We start from the raw sequence: 10,073 nt of genomic DNA, 5'->3' as shown, positions 1-10,073 counted from the left end.
GAGGGGCTTCCTGGGGCCAGGAGGCTGGGGTATGGGGCCTGGAGAGTCAGACTGCCCCCGACTCACTGCTCAGAGCCCCGAACCCAGAACCCAGTGGGCCTGCTGTGGGGAAGGGGCAGGTGTAGGATGTAGAACAGCCTTTTCTGCTGTTTCAGGCTACTGACAATTTAAATAACTTAGAGCTGTATAAAATGGAAACTCAGTTTTGCCCCTCAGCTGCCCCCACCCCACTCTCCAAAAATAACCACCGGGAATAGTTGCACACCTCCCTGCAGACCTCCGTGTGTGTGCATGCGTGAGCAGCGTGTGGGTACACGCATCTACGTACCGCACAACAGCTTGTCCTTCCCAACAGAAATGGGGGTCTAGCTCTACAGAGTGTCTGCAACTGGCTTTTACGCTATCGTTTAAATTACTTATTGAAGGTTCAAGGCCCAAAGGCACACAAGGGTAGCTGGTGGGAAGTACTGATGTGTGTCCCCAGCCACCGGGTTCCTCTCCCTGGCGCCAGCGCCCCCCTGCAGGCCTCCCCACCTCACTGCCGGGGCCGCAGAGACTGCAGTGTGGCAGTGCGGTGGGGCTGAGGTTCCCCGGCCCACGCGTGTTTACAGCTGCAGCCCTGAGCATCCGTGCGGTGCTCTCATGGGACACATTTTAGACCTGACTCCTCTGGGCCACTCCAAAGTTTGCCCGGCCGTTACCATAACAACGGCTCTGCCAGTGCTGAGCGCTTGCTCTGTGCCAGGCACCACTCTCAGAATCGCCTGGGACCCTCACCTCCCAAGTCTCTGGGCAGCCTCCCCAGCAGGTCTGTGCCCTGGGCCCCAGGGTCCTCTGGCTAATGCAGTGCAAGCTCCCCGCAGGGGGTCTGACCCTTCTCGGAGGTTTGGGCTGCTTATCCTGGGGACCCTCCCCCTTTGCAAGCAGGCAGGAAGCCCAAACCAGTGACACCAGCCAGACCTGTGTCTGTGCATATGTGTGTGACCACACACACGTGTTATATGAGCACACGTGCATGTGTGTGAGCACACACACGCGTGTGCGGTAAATGTGTGTTTCAAGAAGCAAGAGAAAGTGAAAGGGCCAGGCTGGGAGGGCCAGGGCTGCGGAGGAGGGAGGGTCCTTGAAGCCTGCATCCGCAGACCTCAAAGAGGCCGAAAGCTCGAAACATTGACTGCCTCTCGGGCAACGCTATTTTTAGCTCGAGAACATCTATTTATAACTCTGGCAGCCCCCTGGAGTCAATGAAAGGAGGACTGGAAAAAGCTGACGGCCGTTTGGAGCAGCACCTAACCCTGAGGGAGGTGGGGTACCCAGCAGGGGCCCTGGGGCCAGTGGAAGACTCCGAATCCCCCAGGCTCCCAGGGGTCAACTTGCCCAAGCGCTGAACAAGGCAGGTAGTGAGGCTAGATCTGGACCCTGGGGGCCGGCCTCCCCCCCTGCTCTCGACCACCACAGTCTGGTCCCCACCACACCAGGTCTCCTAGATGCTAGGCACCCCTGCTTCTGCCTCTGTGTCTCCCCCCTAGGCCAAGAGCTTTAGGCACTTGATGGGTTTGGGATGGGGCGGGTAGATGGGTGGCATGGGATTGTCTGCGGTTGGTCTCAGCCTACTGACAGCGATGCCATGCGCTAGGGATGCCCGCGGCCCCTGCTTGGGCCTGTCCTACCTGTAGACGGCCCCACAAGTAGGACACACATTTGATGGCACACATCACAGCAACGACCATCAGGGAACTTTGAATAAACAAGGTTAACTACCGGGCCTGAAGGTACACAGTACGCCCGGGGTCACACAGAGAGGTCACCGGTAGAGAGAGACAGAGTGTGGGCCTGGGGTTCTGCTTGTATTGGGGTCGAGTGGGGGGTGCCTAGGGTTTCGTGGGTTCACTCTTTACTGCTGAATTAAGACATGAGTGGGAATTAAGGGAAGGGAAACACGGGGTCACACAAGGGGTCAGTTATCTAGGTCACCCAGGGCTTTCTGCATGGGGACCCTCATGGGTGAGGCGGCCTGGCTCTTTAGCTGTGTAGTTGGCATTGTGTTTATTCCACATGGGTGTCTTTGAAATGAATGCCTCAACAATCAAACGCTTAGTGTCAGCCACTAACTTTACAATCAAAAAAGCTAATTATCAGGCATTTACACTACAGGCGTGGGTGGATGGGTGAGTGGGTAGATAAATGAGTGGGTAGGTGAGTGGATGGGAGGGAGAGTGGATGGATGGATGGATGGATGGATGGATGGATGGATGGATGGATGGGTGATTAAGGAGTGGATGGGTGAATAGGGGTATATGAATGGGTGGGTAGGGGGTAGAGGGATGGGTAAATGGGAGGAAGGCAGGGAGGGAGGGAAAGAAGGTGGGTGAGTAGTAACCTCCTATCACACACCTAGTGCACCTCTACTAGTCGGCCGTGTATTAAAGCTGTGTGCTTACCTCCATCCTCCCACTGGACCACAGACATCCTGTCCTTGCTAAAGAAGGTGCCCAGTGAACGTTCAATGAATAAACCATAAACTACCAGTCTCGGAGCTGCACACCACTGTAGAGACTCAGTCAACCCTCTTCAAGGCCCAAGGAGGGGAACCAACTTCTCCAATGTCCCCCAGAGGGTCAGGGTCAGCCTCAGTGGCCCCTCAGGCCCCTTCTAGCTCAGACCCTGCTTCTGTGGGTGGACCTGTCGAGGCACTCCTGAGGCTCAGAACTGATGGGGCTCAGAGCAGGGCAAGAGCGAATAGGGCCGGTTCTCAGGAAGGCTGTGGGTGGTGGTTTGGCCTCCGGAGGCCAAGCTGTATGTGGAGAGGCTGGGGCATGTGTAGGGAGAGGGCAGAGGTGGGACTGTGCCCTGCTGGGAAGCTGACCACCTCTGGCCAAGGGATGGGAAGGGAGGCACGGCTCTGCGTGGCTCTGGACGGCAGGTAGGCTGGGGGTGGGGTTCATCTCTTCTGCAGAAAAGTGGTCCATCCTGAGCAGGGGAGAGGCCCTCTGCCATCCAGGAGAAGCCATGGAGCCTTCGAGGTCTGAAGAATGGAAATGGGGAGTTGGTGTCCCGTTCTCCCAGAAAGGGAGGGGGCTGGGGGCTGGGCAGACAATTGGGGGTGGGGCTGACTCCCAGCAGGGCTTCTTGTGGGTGCCTAGCCCACCCAGTCAGTGGGGGCTCATCAGGCTGAGCCCCCGGAGAAACCTCATCATTTTTGGCAGGGGCAGGGGTGTCGAGACTAGTAAAAGGCAGTCCCAGGACCTGCTTCTGGCCCAGGGGTTGGGGGTCTCCAGACATGGGGTCTTTTTGAAGGAGTGGTGGGGCCCTGATTATGTGATGATGGCTTTAGAAAGGGAGAAGGGGTCGGGGGCAAGAAGGAAGTGGCTCCCCCTGAGGACGGGACCAAAGCTGGTCTTGGGCAGAAGGGAGGGAAAGAGGCTGCCAGAGGCGGCCAGTTCCCAGAGCAAGAGCTGGGGAGGGGGGCGGGAAGGACAAATGAACCCCCACCCCCACCCCAAAGACAGAAAAGCTGCGGGTCAGGGTAACGCCAGGGCCAGGCTTGGCCAATTCTAGGCAGGTCCCTGGGGGAGCTCCCTCCAGCCTTTCAAATCCGAGCCAGCTTTCAAACTTCCCGGCCTGGGGAACTGTGGGGGGGAAGGGCTGGGGAGGGGGAGGCCTCCGGGAGGCTGCGGCAGGTGGACCTCGGTTTCTCAGTCTCTGTGCAAACACCACGTGTGAGACCAGAGCTGCGAAGGCCTTTCCTCAGGGCAGCCCAGCAGGGCAACTCTGGGAACAGAGGGAAAGCTGCCCCTTTCCCCGTCCCTGCCTTGAATTAAGCGGGGTACCCCGCCCACCCGCCGCAGCACGTGCGCTCCCGGGACTCCTCGCCGGCGCCCCAGCCCCAACCAGGGCGCTCTCCCAGCTTACACACCTGGGGCCTCCGCGGGGGCCCAGCAGGGCAGGTGACTGTCCGGGATGGCGGTGTTGGCACCATGGGCATCCGGGCGGGCGGAAGCCAGACTCAGCCTGACGCAATTGGCGGACGTAGCTATAAATAGCCAAGGAGAGCTTGAAATAGAAGTGGGGGGAAGGGAGAGGGTGGGTGGTGAGGGGCCGGAGTCCTGGAGAGCGGCGGGAGGAGAAAGGGCCTGAGCGCCAGACACCAAGGGAGGAAACAAAGCCCCATTTTAGAGCGCGCCCGTCCAGTGGGTGTTCACACCCGGAAACATTTGGGGAAGCAGGGTGAAGTCCAGTCAGACCAATGCCCACGTTGGCGGGGGAGGGCGGGGTGGGGGTGGGGGGTCTGGGACAGGATGGCGACCAGTGCCGGCCACAGCTCACAGCCTGGCTCTCGGCCTTCGGCTCCCAGGTGACCTGAGGGCAGAGCCGCCCCTCCTCCCGATGTCTCCCAGGACCGGCAGAAATGAGATTTCGCTCCTCTGCTCCTTCCCCAGTCAAGCCCCTGGCGCTGGAGACCCCTCAAATACCCCCCCCACACACACACACACTCCACAGGGACCCGGCATCAAGGGAAACTAGGCCTGGCAGGAAGGAGGCTCCGCCCCCTGCACCTTTACCTGCACCGTCTACCAGAAGCTCCCTGGCTCACCTGCCCCAGGACACGCTGCAGCTTACGGGGGTCCCACGTATCTCGGGCTCTGGACATCTAGGCCAATACTGGGCAACCACAGGCCTGCAGGACTAAGACCCCACGTGGGCCCAGAAGTGAAAGAGAGAACCCCAGGGCTCCCTCCCTGAGTATCTACCCTCCAACCCCCGCCCCTGCAAGTGATTTGAGACGTAGTTTCAGACCTCACTCTCTCTGCGGTTCCCCCACCCAGGCGCCAATCCCCCTGCTCCTGGCCTCTGCTGGTGGTCTGCCGTGGGGAGCTGGGCGGCAGGCGTTAGGGCAGATCAAGAACAAGGGGATGGCGCGGGAGCAGATAAGGCCCTTCCCCGTGAGTCAACCCTAACAGGAAACTCCAGGAAGGGCAGGATTTGGGGTCGAAGGACGGGGTGGGGGAGGGTACGGTCGGGGGCCTCACCTCACCCAGCCAGTGGCTGGCTGCCCTGCTCCTCCCCGAGGGGAAGGACGCGGCTGCACCGCCAGTGGGGGGACCGTGGGCGCGGTCCCACCGGCAAGGGCGGGGCTGTCCCGCTGGGCGGTGACGTCAGCCCAGGTGTAGGGGCGCCCAGAGCCTCTTGGCTGGGGCGGGAGCAGCCGGCCTCTGGGCCCTCCGGAAGCGCCCCCATCACACTCCGGCCCCTGGGGTCCCCCTCCTGGGAGCCCAGACCCCACCCTACCGGCGCGCACAGCCGGGCCAGCCCCGGGCTCCCAGGACCGGGAGGCTGGGTGTGGTGGGTGCGCCGCGGGCTCGCGCTGAGCTCACGCCGGGAAGGCCGCGCCCACTCCCGGACGCCGCCAGCCGGGCCCACCACAGCGTCCTTCATCCTCAAAGCGCCGGGGCCCCTGGGCTCCCGCCCCTCCGCGCGCCCCGGGCCGCGAGTGGAGGGGGGCGCGGTGAGCACCTGCTTCGCGCCAAGCCCGAGGGCATCGCGCCCCCGCCCCCGGTCCGGCCCCAGGTGGGCAAACACCTGCCGGGCGGAGACGAGGCGAGCGCCCTTCCCGGCGTCCCGGGCCGAGCCACACGAGAGTAGGCCTGCCCGCTCAGGGGGCGCGCCGTGAGCTCCTCTCCGGCCTCGGGCTCCCACCCCGCGCTCCCGGAGCCGGGAGAGCAGCCCGGCAGCGCCACCTGCTGCCCGCGGCCGGTTCGCGGGCCGGGACCCCCAGCCTCCGCACATCCCGGGGGCCCTGCAGGCTGGGAGGAAAGCGTGGCTTGGGAGTTCGGGTCTTCAGCGGTCTCCAGCGCCACGGCACCCTGCCCCACCCTCCTTCTGAGGCCTTGCCCTTGGCCCATCTGCAGCCTCAACTGCCCACAGCCTCCACCTGCTCCGGGCCTCCCAGCCCCACCGCCACACCCTCAGAGACACATCTGCAGTCAACAGCCACAGCTGTGTCTCCAGCCAGATTTCATCCTTGGCCTTCAGACCCGGAAAGGCCCAGATGCTGGGTGCCACCTACAGTCTAGCTGGCATCTCGGCTCCCTCCCCCGCCCCTTGCCCACACCCCCTCACCTCCCTTCCCCGCCCTCACCCCACGGCCCTCCAGTAAGCAGCACTGGCTGTGGCTCTCGACTCTCTCACTGCAGCCCCACTCGCTGCACCCCTCATCTGGATGGTGACGCCCGCGTCCAGGCCTCCAGTCTCCGGTCTCCTCCATCGGCCCCACGCGCACTCGCCTCCACTGAGCGGCCTACAAAGCACCCTCCTTCTGCCCGTCCTTCTCTCTCCCTGGAAGGTGCCCCTGCCCTGGTCTGCAAATGAGCTCCATGCTCGTCCATGGCTCCCCCAGTCTTAGGTGCAGGGCCTCACTCAAATCCCCCCCATTGCTGAGCAGATATACACACTTGTCCCCCTCCGTTGGGGGTCTGCCTCTGCCCCCACTGCCCATCAGGGCCTGGCACTGAGAGTCCCTGGTCTCTGCCTTCATCTTCACGTGACATTCTCCCGTGTGTGTGTCTGTGTCCAAATATCCCGCTTATAAGGACACCAGTCATATTGGACTAGGGCCCACCCTCATGACCTTATCTTAACTAATTTCATTTGGGAAGACCCTATTTCCAAGTAAGGTCACACTCCGGGGCACTGGGGGTCAGGACTTTGACGTATCATTTTGGGCGGGACACAGTGCAGCCCATGGCGCGGGCGTCAGCAGGTAGACGCGCACACTTCAGGACGACCAGGAAGCCCCTCAGACCTTGCTCACGGCACTGCTCAGCAACTGCTCTGGGAACAAGGCTTTATGGCCGCAGAGCCGGCCTCCCCTGCTGACTAACTGGGGTCTTCACAGACCAGGGCAGGCACCAGGTTGATCAGGAAAAGCCACTAGGGGCCGTCTGGTCCAGGGCTCCTCATCCGGCTTGCCATTCAGGATCCCCTTCGAATACAGATCCCTGGGCCCCACCCAGACCTACAGAGTCAGACCCTAAGGAGGGGACAGGGCCCAGGCATCTGTATTCCCGAAGTTTCTCCAGGGAGCCTGCGGCGCCTGCAGACTAGGAGATCCAGCATTTGGAGACCCCCGATCTTGTAGCCCCGTCCCATTGGATGGAGAAGGGTGAGCCAAAGCTGGCTCACGGCAGGGCCGGGAGGAGGGCCCAGTCTCCTGGCTCTTTCCTGGGCCTGGTCCTTTCACTGCTACCAGCCAGGGGCCATGGCTTAGGGGTCCTTAGCCTGTCCTGCCCCAGCCAACCCAGGGACTCGAGCTGGGGAAGGCTGGATGGAACAGGGCAGAGGCTGGGGGGGAGGGGAGAGGCCAGGGGTCGCCGGCATTAAGCATTAGCACGGCCCCTGGCCAGTGGTAAGTGCCCGGGAAGTAATCCCAGGTGACAGTGATTCCTGGTGTCTCTGTGGATACCTGGCCCTGAGCACCAGTGCCCACCCCCTCAGGGCCTAAGCCAAATGCCCCACAGAGGGGGCAGGGGGAGGGGCACTGGAGCCTGAAGCTCTCCCAAGGCAGCTCGGCCCTCCTGCCACTGCCAGACAGAAGGGCCGCTGAGCAGGCTGCTCCCACGGGTGACCTCCTCCGCCGTTCTCAAGTCCCAGGGAGGAGAGCCCCTCTGTGAGGCAGAATGTAGTGGGAAGACGGTGGGCTTAGGAACAGATGGTTCTGGAATCCCAGCTCTCCACTTGCTCACTGGGGGACCTTGGACAAGTTCCTGTCCCTCTAGGAGCCCTGGTCTCCTTCCTGCAATCACTGCCCAGGAGGGCGTGAGGCTGAAGTGAAGAAGCGTGAGTAGGGCAGCCAGCCTGGCAGCGCGGGTCTGCAGGAGGGCATTCTCTGCAGCATTGGCTGAAGGCTTGGAAGGGCCGATGCCTTGGGAGGGGAGCGAGGAGACTGGGAGCCACCGACCTGGCAGCTCCCAGGGGATTGGCTTTCTGAGGTGCCTTCCCCAAAGCAGACCCCCCAGGCTTCTCTGAGACAAGCAATGCTGACCGTCTGCACCATGAGGCTGGCCCTCTCTGCTGCCCTGGTGCTGCTGTCGCTCACCCGCAGCCTCACTGGGGACCGTCCCACACACGAGAACCAGCTCAGGAGGCGAGAGGGAGCCACTGTTCTCCAGCCCCCGAGGTGTAGGAGGAAGGGTATCCTTCTGGCCAGGCAGCCCGGCACCGGGAAGGATGCTCTGAACCTCCGACTGGCCACGTCCCCCACTGGCTGTCGGACACAAGGGAAGGCAGCCGGAGGCGGGCCCTCTGCCCACAGTATGGGCGGTGAGTGGGCCATGGGATGGACAGACAGTGTCAGGCCAGAGACAGTGAAAGAGAAGGAGGACCCAGCAGGGCTCGGCTTGTGCCCGGGGTCACTGTTGAGAGTCAGCTTTCTCCGCGAAGACTTGTCATGTGGTCACTGTTACCCTGGAAGCCTCATCCTCTGCCCCACAATGGAGGACAACTGCCTCTGGAGGATTCCTGCAGGTCCTGCCTTCAGGGGGTCCCCAGTCTACAGCAAAGCATAATTGGGAAAACCAAGCCCCTCGTTTCCCTGCCCAGGAACTCCCTGCTGGCACACAGCTCCAGGCGCCCCTCTGGGCAGAATCTGGGCAGAAGGCAAGCGGCTGGTGGAAAGGACAAGGTTGAGGGTTGGCGTCTGCATCAGTGTCCTGTGGCTGCTCTAACAAAGGACCACAAGCTGAGTGGCCTACGACAACAGAAGTTTGTTGTCTCACCGTTCTGGAGGCCGGAAACCAAAATCTTTGGAGTCAGTGGGGCTGGTTCCTTCTGAGGGCTTTGAGGGAAGGCTCTGGCCCACGCCTCTCCTTGGCCTGTGTCTCTTCACACCATCTTCCCTCTGTGATCAAATCGCCCCTTTTTATAAGGACACTGTTGGACTAGGTGCCCACGCTATTCCATTACGACCTTATCTTAACTAATTCCATCTGCAATTTCTCCATTTCCAAATAAGGTCCCATTCTGAGGTACTGGGGGGTTATGACTTCAACATACCTCTTTTGAGGGGTTAGGGGGGCACAATTCAACCTGTAACACCCAGAACTCCTTGTCCCCATCGTTGGCGTCATCATTCTCCAGAGTGCTTACCAATGCCTAAAGTATTATACGTCTTGATTTTTTTCATTGACTGTGTCCTCCCACTGGTCTGTAAGCTCTAAGGGGGTTACTTCTTGTCCGTCTTGTCTGCCGTTGCATTCCGAGCACCTACGGAGGGCCTGGCACATGTTTGGCACGGAATACTTATTTGCCAAGTGGATGGATGAATGGAAAGAAGGGCTAAGTGGAAAACCCTGCAGTTCCACCTCCCTGCCAAAGTAGTAGACCACAAGCAGAACTGAATCTCCAGAGAAGTCACAGAGGTTGGTGCCACCACCAGAGAACTGCAAGGTGCAGAGGTCCTGTCACGTTCCAGTTTCACTCACACGTGTTGTCTGTGCAGGAGATGGAGGCCTGTCGGTGACTGACAGTGGGTTATTGCAAGTTTAAGGCCATGATGATTCCAGCTACAGCTGTCCTTCCAGATGTGCTATCCTTCCTGGAGCCAGTCAGTACAACAGTCCCCACCCTACCCCCACACACCAAGAGTACCAGGGGCAGTGAGCTGTCCTCTGCCAGGGTTAGGGGTGCACCTCCACCATCGCACTGCAGGGTCACATCAGCGCTTACGCCCTCCACCATGGTTTTGTCCACGCAGAGTCTGATTATGTCAGGATGCCACACCGTTCCATCATATGGACGATGTCCCGTTGATAGGCTGCAGAGCCCAGGACTTAGTGACATTCTAGACACTAAAATAACACACATGGTTGCCAAAGGGATAGATACCATGAAAATGTAGGAACTTGCCACACCTAGGTGAAAATTTGGAGGTTCAGTAATCTGGGAATGTCAAGACATCCCCTCCAAAGTGAAGGACACCTTGAGCACCTCAACAATAGGAAGAACACACACATTTTGATGGATATATCAATCAGACAATTGTCTTTATCTTCAAGTAACAGAAACTGGAAAGAACA

At 60.5% G+C, this 10,073-nt stretch overlaps 1 long non-coding RNA gene across 1 annotated transcript; it reads right to left on the bottom strand.

Moving 5' to 3' along the window:
- Positions 1-52: 52 nt before the first annotated feature.
- On the bottom strand, positions 53-5,456 carry LOC309605687. The gene is made up of 3 exons (XR_014231503.1): positions 5,031-5,456; positions 3,917-4,053; positions 53-3,025 (listed from the first exon to the last, which is right to left on the bottom strand). It is a non-coding gene; the product is annotated as an uncharacterized lncRNA (long non-coding RNA).
- Positions 5,457-10,073: the final 4,617 nt, after the last annotated feature.

The sequence above is a fragment of the Balaenoptera borealis genome, assembly GCF_965194805.1.
Source record: "Balaenoptera borealis genome assembly, chromosome: 11".
Taxonomy (NCBI): domain Eukaryota; kingdom Metazoa; phylum Chordata; class Mammalia; order Artiodactyla; family Balaenopteridae; genus Balaenoptera; species Balaenoptera borealis.
Note: the sequence above shows the minus strand (reverse complement) of the source record. Positions and strands in the feature narration are given on the sequence as shown.